This window comes from Cydia splendana, chromosome 1, assembly GCF_910591565.1.
Source record: "Cydia splendana chromosome 1, ilCydSple1.2, whole genome shotgun sequence".
NCBI classification, from domain to species: Eukaryota; Metazoa; Arthropoda; class Insecta; order Lepidoptera; family Tortricidae; genus Cydia; species Cydia splendana.
In genome coordinates, this window is record NC_085960.1 from 19,798,793 (window position 1) to 19,818,643 (window position 19,851).

The following is a 19,851-nucleotide window of genomic DNA, read 5'->3' on the forward strand; positions in this document are numbered from 1 at the left end:
ACAAACACAGACAACCCTGTCCGTGAACGAGATGACGTCAGTTCTAAGTAAACCTAGATAGTGCGAGGGACGCGCCGATAATATTGTCGATAAAATTGACAATGAATTTTAATTTCTGATTTTATCAATTATAATAATAATACAATATCAAGTCTTTGTACCAGCATTTTACTAACTTATGATGATTTAGATGTTATTTCTAATAGTTTGTCAATTTGTTTAGGGCGAATCTTGGAAGCTGATATAGAATGATTTTTTATTATCAGTTCATTAGTTAATATTTTACATGTTGGTTTACTTCTGAAAGCAATGCAATATACTATCGAGCATGCAGATCTGATGACAGAGATGGAACGCGGCCATAGGATGTCATTTAAGGGATATTGAGTAGGGGATAATTAGTATATATATCGGCGGTAGATCGTAAAATCGGGCATATCGAGATATTCCTAGGCATATCATGAAACGCCGCCATTTAATAATCTGCCTTTTGCATTTTTTGCCACGGCTAGTGCTGCATTCTATGTGGCATTTGGAGCAGAATGCGTAGGTACTAGGTAGGTACTAAAATCATACGCTACCCAAACACGTACTATAAGTAGGCTGTCAAGCCATTTCAATGGTTATCATTTGCTAAAATTAGGACATCCTACTTATTCGATATGCCTAAATGTTGAGGTTTGAACGGTATGGCTGGTGGTCACTAGTCAGATCATGACATGCCGGCGTTTCACGATCTGCTTAGGAATATCACACCTTGAAGTTAGCACGATATGGCTGGTGGTCACTAGGCAGATCATCATCTGCCTAGGAATATCACTCCTTGAGGTTTGTACGATATGGCTGGTGTTCGCTAGGCATCATGACCATCTGTATATTATTCATTGTTTATATCGATTTTACCGATATTGGTTTTTATGGTGTCCCATCACTAATATTGGTACGGTGATACCAGAGTAATAAATTAAAAGTGCCTATTTATGGAAAGTGACAGCCGTAAATACCTTAAATTAATAAAATATTTGACATGTTAAATAAAAATATATAGCTGGTCAAGCAAATCTTGTCAGTAAAAAAGGCGCGAAATTCAAATTTTCTATGGGACGATATCCCTTCCCGCCTACATTTTTCAAATTTGCCGCCTTTTTCTACTGACAAGATCTGCTTGACCAACTATATGTAGAAACTAAAGGAAAAATTAATTAAAAAAAAAGAATCTATCGGTAATTTTACGTTATTTAGGGGTTGTGCACAAATCACGCGAGATGTTTTCGACTACTTTTTGATCCCCCGTCCCCCTTTTCTTTATTCTTATAGATCTATTTATTTGATTAAATAGATTAGGTTGATATGAAACTAAGGTGTTATATAAAAATAATGTGTTACATAAATTATATGTGACGTCCCACGGGTAAAGGTACCTTATGGGGGTTGGCGCTTACGCTATTATTAACACCGCTCCAATATTATTGCGGCGCCATGCGACGTAAGCGCCGGCCGCCATAAGGTACCTTTTTCCATGGAACGTCACATATAACAAAAAGCAACTCAAATAGGGCATATTACTGCAGTGTTCTGCCGCCAGAGTGTAGCACTAAGCTAGCTAGTAAATTTTCTCTTTTCTCTTTATCGCTCAAATATGCAATATTAGTGATAGAGAGGTTAGATAACGAAATTTAAATTTTCTTGATCCGCGGCGGACCCCCAGATTGTGATGGATTGTGGTAGTCGCGCCCCCTACGCAGAGTTTCGCATAATATTTCCTATTAGAAATTCTACTCGTACCTAATTAATATTTAGAAAGTCTTCTTTAGAATTACCCTAAAATATATCTAATATCATATCACTGGTATCACTGTCAGATTGACAATGTTTTTTAGTTATTTGCAAAGTTAATGCACTATTTGATAATATTTAGATGTAATAGTACTTACATATGATAAGAAACGTGTTCTTTTTGTAGACTAGACGTTTCCGATCTCATTTTGCACGAGAAAACGCTGCAATTCGGCATTTTCGGCTCCTATCATTCCGCTTAGACTGACGTTTGCTGAATTGCGTATGACGAGTGGCAACTAGTTTTATATAACCTCCTTGACCGGCGGCCGCGATCTTTTTGCAGAGGGGAACGCCTGTTAATGGCCGCTCCATAGATATTTACTCCGAGTCAAAAAACGTTAGCAACGCGTTTTGAATTTGGAAAAGTGTATTGATTTTATTCCCCTTCGTTTAAGACATGGGGTGGTATAGGGACTGTCAATATGCTTTCTGCTTAAGGGCGAAAACGCAGCAAACATGCCGATTCTAAAGGTATTGAGAGCTTTGCTTCGCCACTTTTTAGGGATAGAGGTGAAGCTAAGTACTTCGAGTATATGCTAATTCTGGGTTCTGCCAGTGTTAGAAGTTTGTTGGTAGTTTTAGTAATTAAGTTTTATTTTAGCCTCAATAGCTGGGACTTGCATGACTAGATGCTCAATAAATAAGATCACAATGTCTGCAACAGATACCAGGTTAATGGACATTTGTCTTTAACGTAAATGTCTCTTAGTCGCATTTTAGATTTTGTATATTATTTACACTCAGTAACACATGTTCTTAAAAGCACAAGAAAAAAAGTGTTCTCAAAATTTCATGAATTTTTGATTCCCCGTGTTAACTGCAAAACACACATTTTAATCGAAATAATCCAAAACAAAACCCATTACGAGCCCTAAGGCACCCTCCGACTATTCAATTTGAGCGGATATTTTTGAATCAATTTCCCGGTCGGCTTGCCGCGTTGGGTGCGCGGGCCGCGATCGTGCATGCAGTTTTACAGCCGTAAGACGCGTTTGCAACGTAAATATCAAGGTGTCAAACACCCGAATAGAAAATAAAAAATATGATCTTATTTTCACGGCTCATTCACTCGTAACTCAAGTAAGAAGTGTTCGGCAATGTGTAGTTGTATGCCATGGAATAGTTATATAAAAGTATATCATGCGTATTCTAGTTTTAATTATAGGATATGAATTCGATATCCTAGTCCACTAGATATCCTACAATTAAAATTAGAATATGCCTGTTAGTGTTATTATTAAAGTGTGAACAGTGTTAACACAAATATCAGTTTACTTTCATTACTCCATGATCACGCAATTTGGAAGAACGAACTTAGACCTGTCACAATGTATTTATACATAAATTTTATTGGAAATTTAATAAGCATTTCATTAAATACAGTTCGTATTATACATTATAAGTTAAATGTTAACAAAGTCACGTTAAACTTTTTCCTTAAATCTCATCATACATAACGCTTGCTTGGAAAATAATCAATTCGAAAATACCACAAATCAGTCTGGACATGATTTTCTTACTCGAATATATATTTTTCTTAAATTAAAAAAAAAGTTAGACAACAGCGGGTTTGGTTTCTGACGGGCAAGGCATACTTAATATATCCTCGTTTACGCTCAGCCGAAACTTATAACTGTAATAACAGGTTTCTTAGCCTCTACCATCAGTTTTAACATTGACATAACGCTCACGTGTACGTAATTTACTTTCTGTACATCTCGCTTCCACTATTGCTCGCATATGCGAGTACGAGCGAGATGCATAGAAAGTAAGTTACGTAAACGTGAGCGTTATGTCAATGTCAAAACTGGTGGTAGCCGTACTGGTTAAAGCAACGTCACTTCTGACACTGACAGATCATATCCATAACAAATCCAGATTAAATCCATAGCCTTTTATTACAATCACAATTCGCCTCAAGGTGTCGTTTAACTGGAAAGACAGGTGTACAAAACCATTTTCTGAAAGACACTTGTAAAAATAAGGCAATACAAACAAAAAATGCTTATCTATGAAATAAATCCCCAGTGGAAGGCTTTATCTGTGATATTTACGATTGGACAATACGGGAGCGTTGCCAGGGCAAATATTTAGGCCTTTTGTTCATTTATTGTTTGTTAAATAGCGCTGCTACCTATTTCAGAGTTGCACTTCATCCTATAACGAAATTGGAGCAGGCAGTTGCATTTTAACGTCATAGGTATTAAATTAAATCAAAACCAAAACTCTTAAATTGTAAATATGTACCTGTCGAGTGTATTCAATGTACCTATTGTACCATAACGCTCCGCCGCGGTTGTTACGCCATTTAGGGTCCTAGCCAAATTGACTGTTTCAATACTTACGCTATAGAATTTCCAATTTAGCAAGAACCCTAAATGGCATAACAATCCCGTGTGGTGACTGTACCTTCAATAACCCCGATCAAAAGTTGCTGTTTTCCTTTCGGAAGTTTTGCATGTATCCCCTTCTAACATTACCCGAGACTAACCCCATAACTAACTTCCCCCTCATGTTAATAACATGACGAGGAAAGAGTTATAACTCGAACCGATACCATAGCATCCGTGGCCTGTCCGCGTCATGATGCGCAACGGGGATGGAGCCGACACCTTGGTGCATACGGTTTTCGTTTGTATTGGTCTATAGGTTAATACATTGTTAATACGTTGCTTTACAACATTACTTAATCCGGTAATTACATATGTCGCATAGAAGCGTTGTAAATATTTGTGGCTCCTTGTTGTCTACTAACTATAGTTCGTCGTTGCTATATCTATGAGGCATATTGTATTGATTGTCGTTGCCACTGCTACGGCATTCTGCTCGACCGCCCATAGAACATGGCCCGGCTATCGGTATTTCTAATTTATTGATATTGAAAAGGTAGGTATTTATATGGCCTGTTATTAAGATACAATTAAAATGGTACAAAAAGTATATATTGTAGTCAATCTACGCTTTTAAGAACTATAGTTCAATATTATGAAATTATAGATGCAGTATTACAGAACATAATAGGCATCTACTATAAGTAGCTAGCCAGAAAAATAAATTTAACGACACAGTAGGTATTGCAAAGTTTTGTTACTAGTTACATTCATAATCGTTCTATATGTAAGATAATGTAAGGAGAAGTTGATTGACTACGTAGGACGCTTACGCTTACGCGGTAGCTTACGGCAACCACAAGTATTAGGAAAATTATCGATAAATCAATTTATCGATATAGGAACTCCCTACCTGTCATTAAATTTTGCTCCCTAAAGTCCGAGGTCTGGTTATCACTGTTTCAAGTTTGTCCGACGTCGATAAAAGCACTGTATGCTTAACAAAACCGTATACTCTAGTAAGTATTTCAGAAAACGGCACTCACTCTTCCCTCAACCAAATTGACGCGCCATCCAAATGATTGATTACTGTTTTTTTGTCTCGCCCAGTTATTTTATTGAAATTGATGGCTTGTTCAGTCCGCCAGACAGACGTTTATGCTGGGATCGAGCGATTTTTCTTTTGGAAATGTATTGATAAAAAAAACTTGAATAAATGTTTAAGAAAGCACAATGTGCATTGGGGTAGCTTCAAAATCAATCGAAAATAGCTAATATCTATCAAGCCATTAAATGCTTTGGCAATAGATACGCCACTTCAATGCTTACTCGGACCAACTGCCGTATTCGAACTTCAAGATATTCACAAGAGACGACACGTACTAGTTCCATTCTAGATACGTTATAGTTTAGTTATCAACTAGTTCTCTTTTGCAGCGCAATTCGGGCAACCAATGTCACTTTTACGTTAGATAGAGTAAGATATCTATTAGATGTGAATTGGATCTCTAAGTCATATCCTGTGGAAATCGTTCAACAGTATCTCCATAATCGCGCAAATGTCAAATTTGACAGGTTAGATCTTAAACATATCGTTATCGTATCTAGGTGATGTCTAAAAGATGTCTATTTCAAAATCCGAATCGGGCCCCAAGGCATCTTGCTTACTGTTGCTTCAGTAGAAGATGATGCTTTTGAAGTTATTTCTTACTATGTTATAGTATAGATGATCGGCAGTAGAAGGTTTTAGAATGTTAAAAACTCCACAGAGATTCGTGTGAAAAATTATGAAATTATGAAAAAGGAGAAAAATGATTTAGCTAAATACTTATTTATTTAAATCTTAGTTCACTGGGATATGCAGATGTAATGCCTGCATAATTATTAATTACAGTTGACTTAAGGTTATTTTTGATTAAAAAAATCACATAATGTTCATCGTATCCCGTATTTTTTTTCTCGTAGGAAACTCGAATTTTTAAATTGTTATGTATACAAAACAGTTTGTTTTTGTTGTGCTTTGTACTTATTTATATAATTAAAGGTTACGACAGTTTTGCAACTCTTTTCAAAGCCTGCGCTATGGGGCTTCACTGAGTTCTCTTGTACGGTTTCCTCTAGGTACAATAATAAGTATTTTAATGGTCGCTCTTTCTGATTATTTGTTTCTTTTTACAGAAGTTCTTTTACAAAAGTAACAATTGGCCTTCTTTGTTTTTATGCAAACAAATAATTGTAGGTACTTTTATTTCGTTACAAAATTTTATTTTAGTTCATAATATGTTTATAAGTATACTATGTATTTCTTTAATTAATAAATAAAATATTTATTCATGAAAATAGCATACTTCCAAATAAGTACCTACAACCTCCGCCAAATTGTACCTATAATAGTTTGTTGGCAGAAATAGGCTCCCTTTCTTTACATTTTATTAGTAAGTATCATGAATATTTGTTTGTGAGTTGTGGATGTTATCTTTGTATATGTATGTATTTATTTATATAAGTATATTAAGTAATATGCATATGGTCGCCTAGTGCCCCCAGTACAAGTTTTGCTTTGTTTGGGGCTGGGTGGATCTGTGTAAGATTGTCCCCAAATATTTGTTATAATTACGCTTGCTGCATGGTGGTCCAAAAAACAAAATTTAATTAATTATGAATTATTGTTCTGATCGAAAATTGGAACAAATAGACACTACTTAAATAATTTCAAATAAAAATAAAATATTATCTAATTAAAAAGACCAAGGTTACCAAGTTACCATACATTTTCAGTTCAAGATTTCTTAAATTAATATAAGTTGCTTAAAAAGTTGTCCTTCACGTATTCTTACGTACAGTCAGCAGCAATAGTTGCTAAGCGGGTGAGGTGTTCAAAATTATCTTGACGCGACTTTATTGTTAAGAAAATAAGAGCGCGTCCAGGTAAATTTGAACAGCTCGCCCGCTTAGCAACTTCTGCTACTGACTGTACCTTTTGAGGTATTTTCCGGTAATTATTCGTGTATGTAACTCTTAATGAATTCTAGGTACCTACTGATACAATGTCCCTAAATTTGTAGAACGGGAGGAAATCAAGTTTCTTCTTTAATGCTTTTGGCATTCTTTGCCATGACTCACTATTGTAATTGTAATTGTAATTAGCCTTTATTATTGAAGTCAGTTGGTAGTATATATTAATTCGGTTTTATAACTTTAACTTCAACTCGTCCTTTGACGTAGGCCTCCTCCATAGATTTCCATTTTATTCTATCTTTTGCTGTTTGCATCCATTTACCTCCTCCTATTCTTTTTAGATCATTCGACCATCTAAACTTTTGTGGACCACTCTTTCTTTTATCATATCTTGGGCACCATTCTACAAGGTCCTTTGTCCACTTATCTAGGGTTTCTCTCATCATATGGCCTGTCCAGCGCCATTTTTGTTCTTTTATTATTTTAGTTATTATTTTTGTTTTTGATTTTGCCTTGATTATGGATAATTTGATTCTGTCTCTAAGTTTTATATTAAGTATGTTCCTTTCCCTATGGTTTTGACACACATTAAGTTTTTGGTGCTGCTTTTTTGTAAGTCCCCAGGTTTGGCAACCGTAAGTTAATACTGGTATTATACAACTATTGAAAACTTTAAATTTCTGCCTTGTTGGTATTTCTTTTGCCTAAAAACTTCTTTCAAGGACCAAAACTTTCTCCATGCGTTTGTGGTTCTTTTCTCAAGTTCCTTATCTGTCTGGTCTTCATGTGATATTATTTGCCCAAGCCAAGGTATACATATTCATTAACATAGTCTATTTCATTTCCTATGACTCACTATAGTTGAATTATTCAATTGTTCTGTTTTTTAGCTTTAGCACTAAATCCGGTGTAATAACTGCTAAGGCAATCAATCCAGACGGCGCGTAATTTACATCAGCCTGATGAATAAGGATCAGACAGCATTGCCCTGCGAGAATTGAGTACAAATTGCTTTTATTTGAATTTGAACCAAACGAACTTCTGAAGGAATATGTACCTACTTTAATATTATTTGATATTTACTTGTATTATTCTGTGTATTATATATAAATTGTCAACACGCATCACCCAAGATTCCGTTTTTCGAACTACTCGCTACGCTCGTGATTCAATTTAGCAATCCTTAGCTTGTTCGGGTATCAATTAATTTATATTGCTAATGTTCGAGGGGTTAAACAACAACTTTGCCTCCTTCTAAACCAATTGACTATGATCTAATTATAATTATCTTTACCATATTCGTGATGCCAACTCAAACTTAGATTTTGACATCAAAATTATATCTGTTTGTTGTCTGTCATACGGCCGTACGTCTTGCTCGCGCCAATACATGTTCAATCACCTGCAATAATATGTTTCACAACAAAAACCGCCAAAATATCTGACACTACCTATCTTATTTGTACTAGAAAAATTTTAGTTAGGTAAGAAACTGACATTATTTAGATATCCAAATGTGCGTTTGAATTGGCTTACGTCTCACTGTAGCAAGTGTAGCAACCTGCCTCTCATATGAATTCAATCATTCATATTTATTATATGCTGACTCTGACTCAAGCTTCTCAGTAGCTGTATTTCTTTCAAGCTATGTAACCATTTTTATGAAGTTAATTCTAAACCCTATACATAATATAGGTTATGTTTTTTTACCTTAAAGGTAAAAATGAATATAAATAACATTAAAGAGAATAGATAGTATAGAGGGCTATTGCCAAAGTAAAATTTGTAGTCACGGTACATTTACTGCCATCTATCGACACACGATTAAAACTTAAAATAAAATTGAAAATGTATAAATTAATCAATATATGTTTACGGATAAATGATTTTTAATTTTTATTGTTCCATACTGAGCCATGTTCTTTCACTGATATGTGTGAAAAGTCAACGCCATCTAGCCGAGAATAGGCCAAAGGTCTATTCGAGAATGACTTTTTTTTGATTTCCGAGGCACTTTTTTTTCTTAGACTTTATTTATCTTATACGGAGTTTTATATATCTCTGATAATATAATAATGAATTCCTAGTTGTATGACAAATAACACTTTAAATTACATTAAAAAATGATTAAATTAAATAGGATTCATTTTAGATTACATTCCTTTCTTAAAAAGGAGTCATGCTAAGCCAAAAGTACCTTACATATAAATGAATGCGAATCACATCTTGGTATATGGAAGAAGTCCAAAAAACTTTTCAAAATAATCTAAACTTAGCCGGGACGGTAAACTTCTACGTAAGTGAAAAGTTGCAAGCAAAATTACATTTCGTTAAAAATATATTTCGCTCTGTAGGGGTGGCAAAGGTAAGAAAATCAGGTGTTTCCAAAAGTGAGAATCGCTAAGGGTAGCTGTGAGTTGTTTCAAACTTTCTTTCATGGGACACAGAAAAGAATAAGTACAGTAAGTTTTAGATCATTATGTCAATATGTCCATTCGTTTAGATATATTTTAAAGAAATTTGAAATATAGCTTTAGGTATTTTGAATGACGCTACTTAATTTAGTACACGAAGTAAACAAATAATCAAACAACATTTTAGGGGGCCATAGAATTATAATTACTATAGTTCGAAGCGAAGCCTGACTAAAAATGACCCCATAGGTATTTCTGCCGCGAACGACTCGATTGCACACGGGCTAAATAATTTTAGCCGAAATTAAAATATTATTTATTTTATAAACCCGGTAAAATGCCTTCTTGTGCGGTTAAGTAGTGCATGAAAACCTTAAATAAAACTCAAAAAACGCATTTAACTGATTTTCAAGACTGAAGTGATCCCATAAGTGTTCCGTGAACAAAGTTTTGTACGGAACACTAAAAAGGAAAACCGACTTCAAAAATAATAAAATAAAACATTATCTCTTTTTTATGCGCTTGCAACTTAATGTTTGAAGTCGGTGCTAAGGCTACGTACTCTATGCACTCCTTTTGTTATTTCCGTACCGTATACCTACAGGTACGGAACCCCCCATAATAGAACGCCCGACACAAATTGTTTATAGAACTATCATTAATACGCGGAAATCATGAGAACAGCGTTTAATGAAAATAGCAAGATTAAGAATTTTCCCAAACTGATTAACATTCAAGAAAAGTCGTGTCGTCCCTTGAAATTTTCAATACAACTGTATGCAATTGCAAACAACGGAGCAAACCAACAATGACTTTCCAGTGAAGTCTGCGTCTACAGATGAATAAATGAACTGTTCATCTGAACAAACCATTGTCTTGTGCAATACGGGGTGCATCCTAACTTTGGGCATGAATCAATATTTGTGGGCCAACATTCGGAGAACTTTCATTTTGAGGTTTTATGTCGAGTCAAATTTATTCGTTGATGACTGGTTTTCGATGTTGTTACTTGCTTGTTTGAAAAACTTTAACTTAATTTAAAAATGCGAATACTTTTACACGATTATTTAAATTACGAAATAAAAGACAAACTGAAAATTATTATTTATATATAACTCCTAATCATTCTATGCCGGGATTTCTATGTTAGGGATTTTGAGCTAACACTTTATGGATTTGAAAATCGCAACCGTTTAAATACATTTCTTTCAAGTAAATGAATAGGTGCTCTACATTTTTGTTGCTTTAAACATAATATATATAGATATATTATATGTCTAAAGAAAAGCCTAACGAGTAGTGAATTCCTATAGATTATTGATTGTTATAATGTATGTTAGTCTGATGTCTTTGTGTTTTAAAGTAACAAGACCTCTGTTTTGGTAATATTGCTAGAAATTTGACAGTGAAAATTATCAAAGGCCCCGAAACGCAAATAAATAGAGTTCTTAAAATATTAAATACTTACTTATATGCTCCAGTTTGTCGATTAGTGAAAACCTGCAATAAAAGAAAAATATGATTACTGTAGTACTTACAAAAAATAGGCAAAGCGAGGTCTGAAATAGTTTGCAACACACTGTTGCATATTTGCGGACCGATTTCTACAGACATAAAAATCGGGCAAGTGCGAGTCGGACTCGCGCACGAAGGGTTCCGTACCATATAAAAAAAAAACAAAAAAAAAGCAAAAAGAAAAACGGTTACCCATCCAAGTACTGACCACTCCCGACGTTGCTTAACTTTGGTCAAAAATCACGTTTGTTGTATGGGAGCCCCATTTAAATCTTTATTTTATTCTGTTTTTAGTATTTGTTGTTATAGCGGCAACAGAAATACATCATCTGTGAAAATTTCAACTGTCTAGCTATCACGGTTCGTGAGATACAGCCTGGTGACAGACAGACGGACGGACGGACGGACAGCGAAGTCTTAGTAATAGGGTCCCGTTTTACCCTTTGGGTACGGAACCCTAAAAATGTAAAGTCAATTTCAGAAATAATTATGTTTTCACTCTAAGTCCATCTATAATAATAACCTTTATCAGAGAGTAGTAAAACAAAGATTTTTTTGTGAAAACGCATCTTACTATTTAAAACTAGTTTTCCGTGGCTTCCGTGAAAACATGTTACAACTGGGATTTTTCAGTCAAAACTAGTTTTCGCAAAGTGCCTTGTGTGCCGCTTGCTTCGTTATTGTTGTAAATAGCGCTACTTTTTTATTATTGAATTAAAAAAATGACTTTTTAGGAATATTTTATTTTACTTTTTTTGGCTGCTATTCTGTCTCGAAAACCAGGGGAAATACCACAGCAACATATTATAATTTGTGATTTAAAAAATGTACCTACACACATTCATGTAACAAGATTACTATGTAATCCATAAAAGATTGGTCCCAAAAATGCCTGCAATGAAATGTGGCAAACTAGTTGATTAATTACTTGGTATTCATTTTTCATACCGTAAATGGCACATGCGTTTTAATAGGATAATAACTAAGTATAGATTTGCAAATTTCTTAAGAATAAAAACACCGTCTCTTGACATATCTAATTAATTAACAAATGAGCCCCTAAATCTAAGAAGCTTACAGAATTAATTCGCGAGTCTTTCTCCATACAGCAGAATTTCTTTTTTGTTAATTCACTAACTATATTTTTTAAAACGGTAACGAACTAAGGCCGCATTTAAGGCCATGAGGTATTATTAGATACCTATATTAGTCAACCTTAAGGCGCTAGCGTCAAAAAAATTAAACGTTTTGATGTCTTAAATGGGTACCTACTTAAAAAGATTCTAAAGATATAAGTGTCTCTGCCATAATTTTAACACAGATTCTAGGTTGTAAAATAGAAAAAGAATATTAAAACAGTAAACTATTGTAAGCATACCAAATGCAAGCACGAGCAGGTGTTACTCAATTGTAATTAATTGTACTTACTCATTCTTAAATATGAATGAATTGTAATTATGTTTAACATAATGGAAGACCTCATTTAACTGGAAGAATTATACATATATTTTATGTTAATTTATCTTCTAGCCGCCCACACATCAAAAATTGCCAACACAAATGCAATTTTTATTTATCAAAATAAAGACCCAAAATTCAATGAAATGGAAGGCCGCTGGCCGGCTGAAGGGTTCAACTTCACTTTATAGAATGTTAAAGTGACGTTGACGTGTCTGCTGAGCAGTGTGTAAGGACATATAAGTCTCATCGGGGTTTTTAATCGGCTTACCGCTTCAGCGCGGCAGCCACTCGAAAAAGCACCACTCAATGAGTATTATTATTAACTACAGTTACTTACGCGGACAAACTTGAATTCTAAAAGTACGATAAGGCATTAGTAATTCAGTGGGACTGTCATAACGCTCATACAACAGTTTTCGAGTTACTTATTCGTAATTAAAATTTCACACCTGAAACCCAAGGAATCCTAGTTCAGGCACATGTAAACGATCACTATTTTTAAGTCTTTGTTTTATATGAATGTAACCATGACATACGTGTTTTTTGAATAAATTATGTTTATTTTTATGTTCCTTTAATAAGTGTATGTAGTAGTATTAATGAATATATCGCTAGCTAGGCGCCTCGGCAACTCGGCATAGAATAGTAATGTACCTACCTATTGTAATATTATTATGACGTGTAAAATTGTATTGATTTTATTAATAAATTATTGAATTGCATGATACATATTGTCATACAAAAAGTAGTAGTAAGTAGTTTCGTAAGTAATTATTAAATATTTTGTACTAGGTTCATTGATATCATCGTGTATAATTACCGTATAATTTTCCGTTTTGTGACGATATCTATTACGCCAATTTATAGTGAAAAATATAACTAATTGACTATGGAATTTTAAATTAAGAGGTTATTAAAGGTAAGTATTGTATCTTAGTATACACTCGAGTAATTGGCTGACTTAAGTGAGTGACCATTTTCAACAATAGGTAAATACCTAATCAGAGGACCGGGGGTAGACCGCTTCTCCATCCTAACGTAGTCCCCATTTTCCTCTCTGGAAATTGGCATCATGGAAAATATTTTTGGAAAATTAGATATTTATAAACTATAGTTATGCAAATCAAACGAAGTTTCATTACATTGACAAACGTTTTGAAACATAATAAATGTTGAGCCTCGGTTACCAGTTCAAATTTAAGACAAACAATACACATGACACAGGTCACACAACGAAACTTAATTTAACTAACTTCATCGTTACTTATGACTTATGAACCTATTATTATTATTAAAAGTAGGTACGTAAATGAGAAAAGTGTTTAAAATCATATCTAAACCAGCACAGGCGACGTCTTCGTTCGGCGCTAGGACATACGTCATTATAACCCCACATCCGTACCCTAACGAGAGATGAGCCAGAAACGCTGACACTAGCGTACGGTAATCACCCTGTATAAGCGCCTGTGTTAAGCTGCACCCTTGAACGTAAGCGGAGCGAGATCAAAATTAAATAAAACCGATTTTAAAATTAAGATTGTGTCAACATATTATCATACACACCAAACCAAACGTATGGAAACAAGCTGGGATTTTCTTGCGAAGACTTTTTTACTACTCAATGACAATTAGATAACAAAATGGTTAAAATTATAATTAAATAGAATATTCTAAAAGTAAATATCTCAAATTTTGGTTACGATAATTGCTAGTTCAACATTTCATGAAAACTAGTTTTAAGTGATTTTTTAACTAAAACATTATTTTTGTACAAACGGTAGAACCTCAAAAAATGCTTTGACTAAACGATAACACATGCATCGGAGCTAGTACATATTAAAGGCCAATTATGTGATAAGCCACCTCTTTGTTTTATATTTGTCTATTGCAATGCTTATCTAGTGACCTATGTAGAGATATTATGTATTTTTATCACTCGCTCACAATTATAACCACCTTCCCCCTCTATATGATCGCACCCTAAAGGAGTGAAACGCTCCGTATCAGCTAAACTCAACTTCTCGCCAGAGGGTGCTTTGCCTCTTTATTCATTATTTGATCCCAGGAAACATCTGTCATCACTTTTCTTTACAAAACGATTAGGAGATATTAATCAGTTATAAAAGAGCTTGACGTTTCGACCAATAAGTTTTGAAATATTTTGGAGAACATCTTCAATGCCTTTAGATCTTAATTAAATAAGACAATTTTTTAAATTTGCATTTTTTCAATTTAGGATATTCATAGAAATAGAAAAACAAAAATTTGAAAAAATAATTATTACTATTCGTCTACTTGTATCTAATGTTATAATTATAATAGTACATTGTGTGAACTTTGAAAAGGAGGTCTTTAGATCTATGATAGCCGTAGGCTGGAGTGAATTAAAGACTCGAATTTACAATATTACCCCCGGAGTTACATACAATGTTTTTTCATCACACTTGCGAAGAAAAAACTTGAGCGAAACAATTCTTAAATACGGTGACATTTCAAACATTCGTCCGCCATATTGTCATTTTTTGGTGGCACAGACCCATCCGGCATTCAGCCACGATTGAAAATATTTTTAAAATGTTTTAAATGGCTATTAAATTAAAAATAAAAAATATTTTTACACTTAAACAGTAAAAAATAATTTATAAACGTCAGTATTTTGAAAGTATAACTCATTAATACTTACCTGGTTCCCATGAATTAGTGACATAATTTAAAAAAGCTATAACTCCCTCGGGTGTTATAAACGGTGGCTAATGAGAATAGACTAACTATTCTCGTCTTCTACGGTGTTAAAGTAACAGAGACATGCGCGTTGCAGACCTTTCAAAAACCTGTACGTGTACAGTCCATCATTCTTTTTCGAAATACTGCACTTATAAAGGTATATTAATAATTAGTGTCTAAAGGAAACCTCGGCAGGGAGTTCATACAGCGAGACCGTTCGGGGGACGAAATTCCTCTGAAACCGCTTTATGTTCGACCAATTTAGTTTACACTAAATTTAATATTTTTGAATGCCATCTATGTTTCTATTATTATGTTAATGGAAAATACATTTATCAAAATTGTAACTTATATTTCAAAACAAAAATATCATCTAAATTAATTATATCACCAATAATCCTATGATTCCTATGCTTACCTTTACACGACGAATATTTGTAATATATCCAAATAGGACAGAATAATCTTTGTAACTTATGTCGCCTGAACAAACACTGTTTATATAAACACTAAAATTTCGCACAATCTCAAACGAGATTTTTATTCAAAAAGACTACATAAAATATAAAAAACACACAACACAAAATATGTAATTACAAAAATTTTAGTCACATTGCTCGGCCATTTATCTTACAACTGAAAGATATGAGGGACGTCAGGCTGCTTTTTTTAAATCTTGTTAAATGACATAGTGGCCAGTGTTTTTAGCACAGGTTTTATTTGTAGTTATTGGCAAGTCGCGGTTATAACACTTAAAACGTTTACATGTTAACTATATATTCACAAACAAAAAAAGAATTGACTTTGATATTCTTGAAACTTAGGGCTCAAAATATTGCCAGCGCTACAGGACTATTGGGGCGAGCGAGACGCACGGGCATTGGACATCATTTAGATGTCACAATGTATAAGACGGTCAAACAAGTTTGTCAGTAGAAAAAAGCGAAATTCAATTATTTACGGGACGATAACTCTTCGCGCCTACATTAATTAAATTTGCCGCTCTTCTCTACTGACGGAAATGGCTTGACCGAGTATAAGTTTGAATGAGGAGGCAAACTGACATTTTATCACGCCAGGTGGCGCCTCCATAATGGGGCTACTGTCACTGTCAAATCACATACATTTTATCAAATAAATTGTAAACATTCTCCTTTTTCTCCAAAAAACTCCAATATTGTGCGACAAAATTTCGGTTTCGGTTTCGGCCAAAAAATCATATTTCGGCTGTAGTTTCGGTTTCGGCCAAAAAACGGCCGAACCTTTCGACCGGGCCGAATCTTATGAAATGGTACTTCGGACAAAGACCAAAAGTTGGGGAATAAGTAGGACAACAATATTAATACATACCTACATATACTGATTCATGTATAGGTACAGAAATTAATTGGTTTATTATAAAACACAATTCCACTAATGAGAGCGCCACTGGACGGTCGACGCAGTCTTAAGAGGCTGTCAATACCTATAACGCACACACTGTCTAATTGTATCGGAGTGAATGAAATAGCACTGTCGCACGTAGCCGTTGGCCGAGTATCAGCTCGGCCCGAGTCGAACGATGTCTTTTTCGCTCTTATTCACTCACTTATTCGGTCATTTTTCTATCTATGGCAAATTTTAAGCGAGGCTAAAGGCTACGCTCAACTAGTGCCGCAAAGTTGATTTTCTCAATAGTTAATATTTTGCGAAGCTGAACAGCTGACTATTGATTAAAACGAAGAAAAAACCCTTAAAAGTGTCCCCAGTACAGTTTTTCATACGAATGCTCGACCTTAGCCTCACTCTTTACCTCAATTTACCATTGGTTTGTGTTCCACATGTCCTCTACTTCAGCTTAGCCTTTGGCCTCGCTGCGCCATGTTCGGCCTGCGGTCTCGCTTTTTAATACAATGGACATTGGTTGGAGTCTGTGCTTAACTACTTATCCTGAAGCCTGAAGCACGGCTTTGACTTCGCATGAAAGTTCGCCTCACTGGGGCACTTGGGACTTTTAGGCCCAGGTGAAGATCGGTACCCGGCCTTGCGATATTGTTACCAAAAAATTTCGCGCTCGCTGCGCTCGCGTTTTTGGTTGCTTTTTTGGTTGACCCTGTATCTACATGTTAGCTTGGCTGGTGAATGAATAGAGTTAGACCAATGCAATTCTGCAATGATTTTGATAGCATACGCAGTGCTACTAGTGCAAATGTTATTTATACGTCAAGTTTTGACGTTTAAAGTAACACTTGCACTGTATGTGTTATCAAAATCGTTGCAGAATTATCTTGGTCTAACTCTAGTAATTTTCTTAAAAAACTGCTTAAGTAACATCAATTTCAACGATTTTAACAAGTCTACAAAAAGTTTCGGTTTCGGTTTCGGCCGAAACTAGAGCCAAAGCCGAACATTCGGTTTCGGTTTCAGTTTCGGCCGAAACTAGAGCCAAAGCCGAACATTCGGTTTCGGTTTCGGTTTCGGCAAAAAAACATGTTTCGGTCGGACACTAATTATTACCTATTAGGGAATATTACGCAAAACTCTGCGTAAAGGGCGTCACTAGATAACTCAATCACATGGCCTACCGTGAAACACGACAAGCGAAAGTTTGGTTTCTGCCTCTCTATCACTCTTGCTTATTCGATCGATAGGGAGGCAGATAACGATATTTAGATTTTCGCGTTTCGCGGTAGGCCACCTACTCAAGGTCAAAAAACAGTTTATGGCGTAGTATGTATAAGTTACTCTATGGTTTACTAAACAATTTAGTGCTGCACTCTAGCGGCAGAACATTGCAGTAATGCAGTAATACTCCCGATTAATTATAATTTGGAGACCGGCCTATTTGCTGTCATGTTATTGACATTGTCATTTGGTGTCATTGGTTACATTTTCACTCTATGGATTTTTATTATACTAATTTTATTTTATTTGTAATTTTTCCTCAATCAAAATAATGTGTGATTGTAATTTTATGTTTTTTGCGTGTTTGTGTATTGAAATTGGCAGCAAAATTGTTATGGAGGGTAGCATAAATAGTAGCTGCAGGTGAGTAGATGTATCTGCACGTTTAGACTGATGGTGATTCTATTTGTTGTAAGTTTGTTGTGATATTAGTCGTGTTCATTCTGGTTCACACATAAAGTTTTTTTATTGGGTTTTATATTCTCTGCTTAAAAGTTTACATTTGATACTAAACTGTGCCTAAAGGTAACTTATTGAACATATTATTATTTATCACAACTCACACGGTTTTGAAGTTATTATGTGTTATTCATATTATGTGTTTTAAAGTAAACATTCCAAAATTTAAATGAGCATACGAAACGACGAACGTTTGTTGGCTGCATAAGCGGAACGTGAAGTTCTTAATCGCATTTTATCAAAGTTGAATCTTATTTCGACATTGTGAGAGCCTCATATCTGACCTGATTGCATCGCAAATTGTTCATGAATAAATAATATTGCAAAGAGCACTTAAAGAGGGTTGAAAACGACGGGAATTTGTGACATTAGAAACACGATGAAGTATTTTTTATTTAAATATTTATACATATAAGTTTAGCTTTTATGGTCATGACTTTTAAAAACATATAATTACTACATTCAGATGGTCTAATTCAGCGGTCGACAACAAGCGGCATGCGGGCCGCGTGCGGCCCGCGAACCTCTCACTTGCGGCCCGCGAGCCTCCCTGGCTATTTTGTATGTAATATTGAAAAACGACAATGTCTGATAAAGTCATAAATATTAACAAAGTGCAGCCCGCGTCAACTTCGGTAACTACTATTTGGCCCTTGGCTGCTAAAAGGTTGCCGACCGCTGGTCTAATTGATTAACTTTGTGACGAGTCCTCCTCATCTTAGCGCTTTGCCGATTTGATCAAAGGAGCCTGGGGTCTACATTCATCATTGGTATGAGCTGGGGTTTGAGTCTACAACGGCCACGATTACCGATTTGAAAATTGTTCGCCTTGCAATCAGCTACAGTAGCACCATGGCTAGGTAGTATGGTAACGTTTACTCTTTTGGCCCAGATTAAAAATAATACAAAAACTGGGTTATAGAATCAAATGACATAGATCTAAATTAGGGTTCGCGGTCGGGTCCGGGTTTCGGGTACCCGTTGCCGGGGCCCCGGTTCTCGTGCTACACGAAACCGGATTTGTGGCCCGTTCGGAACGGGTAATTAGGATCCGTGTAATTAAGATCCGTGTACCCGTGTTACCCGTGTGTCCGGATCCACGGATACAAGGGTCCGGCCCGTTCTCGACGTATAGTGACGATCGGACGCGTTCTTTATAAGAGCAAAGTTTATAACGAACAATAATACATCACAAATAACAAGCAAAACAAAAAAAAACAGAACAACAACAACTAGATCCGGAGCCGAACGCAAATCCGGATCCGATCGCACTACACGGGCACGGATTTTGACGGGTTCGTGTAATTCGGAGGCTTAGCACCGCCGGGGCTAAGAACACGGATGCACGGGTTGGCGTGTAGCACGGATATCGGGAGCCCTAATCCAAATACATGATAGAGCTACATTAAACCGCGTTAATTTATCATTTCTGTAATTAAGGTATATACGAGTAGTCGAGTACCTACGTTTTATTTACCTACGTGTTC

At 35.3% G+C, this 19,851-nt stretch overlaps 1 protein-coding gene across 7 annotated transcripts in view; it reads right to left on the bottom strand.

Moving 5' to 3' along the window:
* Nucleotides 1–19,851, bottom strand: part of LOC134791730 (CUGBP Elav-like family member 1-A) — a 386,209-nt gene that overhangs the window by 352,039 nt on the left and 14,319 nt on the right. For 5 of the 7 annotated variants that reach the window (XM_063762886.1, XM_063762926.1, XM_063762859.1 and 2 more), the window contains exon 2: nucleotides 11,010–11,041. The gene's annotated coding sequence lies outside the window, so the exon portion shown is untranslated. Of the gene's footprint in view, nucleotides 1–11,009; nucleotides 11,042–15,659; nucleotides 15,868–19,851 lie in introns of those variants that run through there. The other 2 variants (XM_063762934.1, XM_063762893.1) reach the window with 1 other exon arrangement.